Source organism: Melozone crissalis, unplaced genomic scaffold (assembly GCF_028551555.1).
Source record: "Melozone crissalis strain CALT ecotype California unplaced genomic scaffold, PUWL_Pcris_2 ptg000045l_1, whole genome shotgun sequence".
In the NCBI taxonomy this organism is placed as follows: Eukaryota; Metazoa; Chordata; class Aves; order Passeriformes; family Passerellidae; genus Melozone; species Melozone crissalis.
The window spans coordinates 26,560,692-26,567,267 of record NW_026535823.1 but is presented as its reverse complement, the minus strand read 5'-3'; positions in this window follow the sequence as shown (position 1 = coordinate 26,567,267).

The following is a 6,576-nucleotide window of genomic DNA, read 5'->3' as shown; positions in this document are numbered from 1 at the left end:
ACGGGCACCTTAATTCACAATTGTAATTTAATTCAGGTTGCTATTTATTAAATAGTGATTTCTTGTAATGATTTTTCCTCTAAATTGCTTGATGTAAGGCAACAAAATATTTTAGAACAAATTTCTTGGAGGTTTTATTATTACAGAATAAAAAACTTAAAAACGTAGCTGAAGTACTTTTTATTCAAGACAACAGCCTTTTGTTTACTTTTAGCAGCTTAAGAGGTTATATTTGTGTCACAAGTAAAGGCAGGCAAAATTTCTTCCAGGTAAAGAGTCTAGGTTTTCATAGCAATCTCAGATCTTAGCAGCAAACAGCTTTTCTTATATTTTTGTCCATCTCTAACCATAACACATTTACTCAGTCATAGAACCATGGATTTCAGTAACTGTGGCTTTTTGATTTTCTAAAATGATATGCAAAGATGTCCTTTACTGTAAATACTTAACGAGTTAACCTGATATCATAAGCTATGAATACAGAGGGGATGAAAATGCCAGTGGATGCCTCTGAATGTTTTAGCCTTAAGGCTCCTGCAGGTTTTATTCGGATTCACAATAGTAGGAGTGGGAAGGAGGAGATAAATAAAACATTTGTTTCAGAAAGTAGGTGACTTTGACAGAACACTGATGTAAACCATGAAGCCTTGCAGATCAGAGGAATATTGTTAAGAAGGGAGGCTGGTGAAGAGCACTCAACACCAGCCCCCGAGTGGTGCTGATCAGAACAGTTCTGCTTTGCTTTTAAGTATTATTGCACCTTCTCTGCTATTCTGTAAAGAATTCAGTTGGTGACTCCCACTGAAGTATCACAGTCACTCAAAGATGTTTTTACACCACTCATTGGGTATTTTGGTAAAGGTCTAATCTCATTTGGATTTATTACGATTTATCTCGGATTAAGCATTTATCTGCTAAGGATTATGACCCATACTATGAGGTACGGATGAACTATCAGAGTTCAGGAATGTCTAAGCACATTAGAATGAATCAGCAATATTATTTTTTGACACAGTCTTCACACATTATCTTTTTTCAATCAACTTTGCAACATTCATACAGATAAGTATCTAATTTTCCTTTAATACAAGCAGTAACCTGGAATGCTCTTAACATCCAGTAAGAGCAAAGCTGCATTTAATTAGGAGCAGCTTAAAAGATCAGGCCTCAGAGCCACATGACTTCATATTCACTCTGCCTTCAACTGTCAGTATAACTATTGATTTTTTTATACCAATTAAAATTTTTTTTCTTAGTTTGGAAATGTATTTTGGTGAGTCTTCCGCTGCTATCACAACCTTCTACTTTTTTCTAGTTTGCATAGCCAAGAGTGAAAAAAGGAACAAGGATAAAGAAGAAGACTGTGTTGTTTATATCTTTCTGGACTTTTAAGATATTTTTTTCTGTTTGAAAGTGTTTAAACTGCTTCCACTATTGAAATACATGGTACTGCACCTCAGGAAAAGTGTTGGATTTCTCATGGGTTTAAAAGAAGTTAATTTGGCTTCAGTTTGTGGCAAAGCCAACAATGTATGCTATAGTTGCCCGAAAAAGCCTTCTGGCTATTTTCATGCTAAATCATTTTGTATATATATTATATCTTAGAAATTCCATTTTATGTGGTTTTAATTGCACAAATTTGGAGAATTCCAGTTGCCACTTTAAATCTGTATGTTTGGAAGTTTTCCTTACCATTAAGATTTTTTTCTTTATGATGATACACACAAAGAAGGTTTAAATACTTTCTGGCAGTGTTTTATAATGCTGAAAATAAGACCTTGGATATGAAACTGCACAACTTAATGTGTTTAACCACTCTTAATAAAGGAATTAGGGAGAAAATATATGGTTCATTTCCAGTATACATTTCTACTATTTGCTAAATAGTGTCACATTTAGAATGTGCAGTTCTGTGACAAATGACTACACTGCAGTGTTATTGTTAATTTTGAGGAGTGCCTGCAATGCCTGGTTTGCTAAGCAGGGAGTTTGCAGTATGAATGGAGCTGTGAAGAGATGAAACCTCTGAAAGGTTGTAGGGGACACCGGATTCAGTGTGTTTGACTTCACTGCATGGAGTAATAGAATTAAATTTTTGGTTTCACAAGAACAGCGCAGAACTCCCATTTCTTTACAGTGTTGGGATATAGCATGCTCTTTTACCAATTTGTATCACAGTTTCTTATCCAATTAATGTTTAGAGCTATGGACACAGTGATGCGTGTGAAACCTGAGCTCTCATTTCAGTTAAATAAGGAAAAGACTCAGCTGATGAAAAATTAGATGAAACAAAAGAGAAATGGATGAGCACAGAAGAGAATTGATCTACCATAACGAAAAACATTGATGAATAAGCTGTAAAGAGACATAATCAAAGACAAAATTATTTTTCAGTACCTTTTCTGAAAAACATTGAATAGAAAATCATCTGGATTCAGAAGAGAAAGGTTCTTTACCCGCTTTCACATGAATATGTGTGCAAGGAGAGAAAAATAGTGAGTGAGAAGGGTATTTTCTGCTAATGGGATACATTAACGTTGCCATGGAATTTGGGATCAGCATGCACAGGGTATTGATCTTAAACCTGCTTCTGAGCTACAAGGATGAGGAGGACATGTTAATTTACTTACTTTTGACATCAGCCCAGAACTACACATGTATAGGGAAAACCTAAGGATAGGATGGATGGCAAAGGTGAACTTTGAGAATCCTCTTCCTCAGAACCATAGAATCATTCAGTTGGAACAGACTTTAGGAGGTTTTCTAGTGCAAACTGCTCAGATCAGGGTCAACACTGAAATCAGTTTGTTGAGGACGTGATAGAGGCTGCTGTGGGGACCATGCTGAAAGCCTTGCTGAAGGCAAGGTAGGCAACATCTACAGCTCTGCCTTTGCACATCTTCCAGGGTATCACAGAAGGTCATTAGGCTTGGTCAGGTTGGGCAAACCTTGGAAAAGCCATGATGGATACCACTTCTAATCACCTTTCTTTCGTCAGGAATGGCTCCTGCAGACTTGCATTATTGTCCCAGAGGACATAAAGTAGTTCCCTGGATCATCATTCTTGCATTTCTTTAGTATGATGGGTTTTTGCATAGATTTATGTGAAACCAGGCTTAAACTTCACAGTTAAAAGATTTGACATAGTCCACAATGATAAGTCCTCCTTATAAACTGGGACTAAAAAGTCTGTAAACAATTATTGATCTCCACATGCTACTGGGGAAATTTTCCAAGATCAGTGACAGCTGGGAAATCACTGGCATTTTAAAATTATGTATCAGTGATTCACTTTTTTGGCATTTACAGTATTGCATTATGGCAATGAACACACTAGATGTGTATTTAAAAAACCAAACTGCCTTCAGCATTTTGGTGTTTTTTGTTTGACCTGTATTACAGATGAAAATTTCTTGCTACAATTCAAAATAATGGGATTGTTTATTGAAGATATTAAGAAGTTATAATGAGGAAAATGAGTCTTTGTGTGAAAATAATTCTACTTTCTCAACAACTGCATCTCCTGAGTTTCTTTGATTTGTACCTGATTAATGACTAAACTAGATTTTTACTCCTGTAAACACTGTAGAATGCAGAGAGCTATAGAAAAGTAAAATGTATTTTGCCCTCCTAAATCATTGTTTACACAGCCCTCAGTTACATTTTATTCTGGAATTATTTGCAAGAGAGAGGTTTGGTTTCAAGTCATTGTCCCATAGAAGATTGCCAAAGCCTCTGGTCAGTCACTGAGCTGTCATAATTTGGGAGGAGGAGGTGAGTGCTTGTCCACAAAAAGGTGTATGCTTGCCCACAGAAGGGCACAGCTACATGAAAGGAAAATGTTTATTCGGTAAAACAATGCTAAAATCACCTCTTTGCTGGAGAATAAAAAACGTGTGGTGATCCCAAGCTTGTTCTGTGCTGTTGGGCAGGAAGGACTTCACATTAGCACTGTGATTCCTCTGGCTGCTGAGGCATCTGCTGTGACGCATTCTGAAGGATGCTGCATATGCCTTGGCTGGGAAAATGATGTTTTCTTTGTACTGGTCGAGGCTAGAAAAGAAAGGGAAATGGTAGGAGTGGTGACTCGGGTGATCTTTAGAGAAAAAATAATGCAAATAAGAATTGAAGATGAGCTCTGCATACTTCCAGGTTTGAAAATAATTAGTCACAGAGTTTGTAGTCTACTGTCTCAGGTTTCTGCACTGCAAAAATACATTTTAATGTAGATTTAAAAATTGGCTAATGAGATTAGCTGGCTAATGTTTTAATGTAAAAGCTAAGTCATAGAAAATGACAATCTGAATTGGGAGAGAAAAATATAACAAGCAATAAGCTGATTTGAGCTAAGAACTTTGAACACAGACTATATTGTTCAAGATATAACTGATTTTATTTTAATTCCATGACAGCATCATTTCATCCACTGTCTGTCTTGACATGAGTCCTGTAAAGGTTTGTATTTTGCCTTCTCAGCATGTTTTAGGGAATGATTTGTGATTAGGAGTACAGAGACTATTTCAAATGCCTCTTAAAATATGTGGTATTGCAAACAACGGATATAAAATGAGATTCACACACATAGCTTTGCTGGTGGCCAAGAACTGCGTTGCAATATGCCGGAAATCCAAACATCCTCCTACTCCCAGAGCCTTGCTGACAGATCTACAACAACTTCTTTCTCTTGAAAAAGCTACTTACAGAATCAGAATAAGAAAGAGAGAAGCCTGCTAATTCTGAGAAACTAATGTAATACATAAAATGGGAGGTTAAAATTCCTCATCAATATGAAAATCACATTTATTCTTGAAAATTTTACAGTTTCAAGTAACATCTAGACTATCTAAAACCCTCACAAAAACCAGAGAGGGGAACGCCATGTCATCTCTGAAAAAGCAACAACAGCAGACCTTTAGGATTGGTGTCATTGTTGCCTTGTCTAGCCTTTTAGAGCTACAAATCATTTGGCTTCTGCCTTAGTACAGGGGTGTGTATCAATGGAACTTGGTACAGAAATAGAACCTCAGCTCAGCAGATCCTCCTTTCTTGAAAAACCATTTAAAAAAGCAAACACAAGGGAATAGAAAAACAAGTAACTTTTCCAGGGATGTGTATTTTTAACAGCATGTTTTGCAAGAAAAGCTGTTGTTAGATGCTACATATTTTAATTAGCTGTTTAGAAAATCAGGTTGACAATGTCCTTTAATTAGTAGACATTGACTTATTCCACGTGTATTATGGCACAGTGAATCTTATTAAGATAAATGTTTCTCTCTGAAGAGATGAAAAAAAAATCCACTATCATTTGTTTGCTTACCAGATTGCTCACCATCAATACGGCTGCTATTTAAAATGATGAATTTTAGTCACATATTTAATTAGCTAATAGCTGATCTCACTGTTGGGTCTTGATCCTCCTTACATGTGTTCTTTCATCCTTAAAAAGTCTTTGGTTATATCTTGTTTTTGAAGTTTTCGTTTGAAATTGTCCTTGCAACTTTCAAACGTAAAATGCAATAAATTAAATTATTAAAAGTAAAAATTATTGTGAAAACATTTAAGGTTTTGAGTATGGTTTTATACCTACTGCTCATTTTAATATCTTGCTAGAGGCTATGAACTTAAAAAAATTACAAGTTTTTAATGTAAGATTTTCCACTTGCTGCAGGTGTTTAGTTTGTGAGAAAATTATGTGAACATTAAAAGGCTATAAACTAACTTAAGATATCACTGCATTTGACTGTCACTGCTCAGCCTGCAGCCTTCTCACAGAATTCACATTGTTTGAGGGCCACAGTTGGAAAGTGCAGCAAATGCATTGTAGCCCATACTGTGTCATGATAACTATTAAAAAGAAAGCCTTAATGGTGTTTGCATAAAAGACATAAAGCTCCTGTGGGTGAAACTGGTTTGGACAAGGGCTCTTCACGGCAGATTCTCTACTTCAGTTGTTCATCATGTGTGACAAATGGTGCTTCTTAATCCCACAGACTGTGTTAGTGCCTAGAATGCCATTCAAGGGCAAACATCCCTCCCTCTTCACAAAAGATAACATTCTGAGTCACATGGATCAGGAGTCATGCTAGGAGCAGAGAGTTGGCCTTGGTGATCCTTATGGTACCTTCCAGCTTGAGATGTTCTATGTTCTGGATGATTGCCCTCCAAACCTCTCATTTTCTTCCCATTTGCAGCATTAGGTCATTCCAGCAGTACAAGGAAGATAAGCAAGAAGAACATTAATAAATCAGAATTCTCTTTGTTATAGAGACTGTCTTTGAAGGGATTGCTATGGCAGGTATTTTGCTGCCAAGAAGAAAAGAAGCTGGAGATTCTGTGGAAGGTCCAGGTTGGCCTGTGAATAACCTGGAGGCAGCCTGGGAGGGGTGAGGGAAAGCCAGGCTGCACCCATTGCAGAAGGTCTGAAGAAGTTCTGCAAGATGGGTTTGCAATATGAATTTGTAACTACACAGACATGTACCTGCCACGGAATTTGCATTAATTCAAACTTTATATATATATATCTATCACCAAAACTCAAGAGTGAACTTTCTTTGAAAGGACGTTTTGAAATAATAC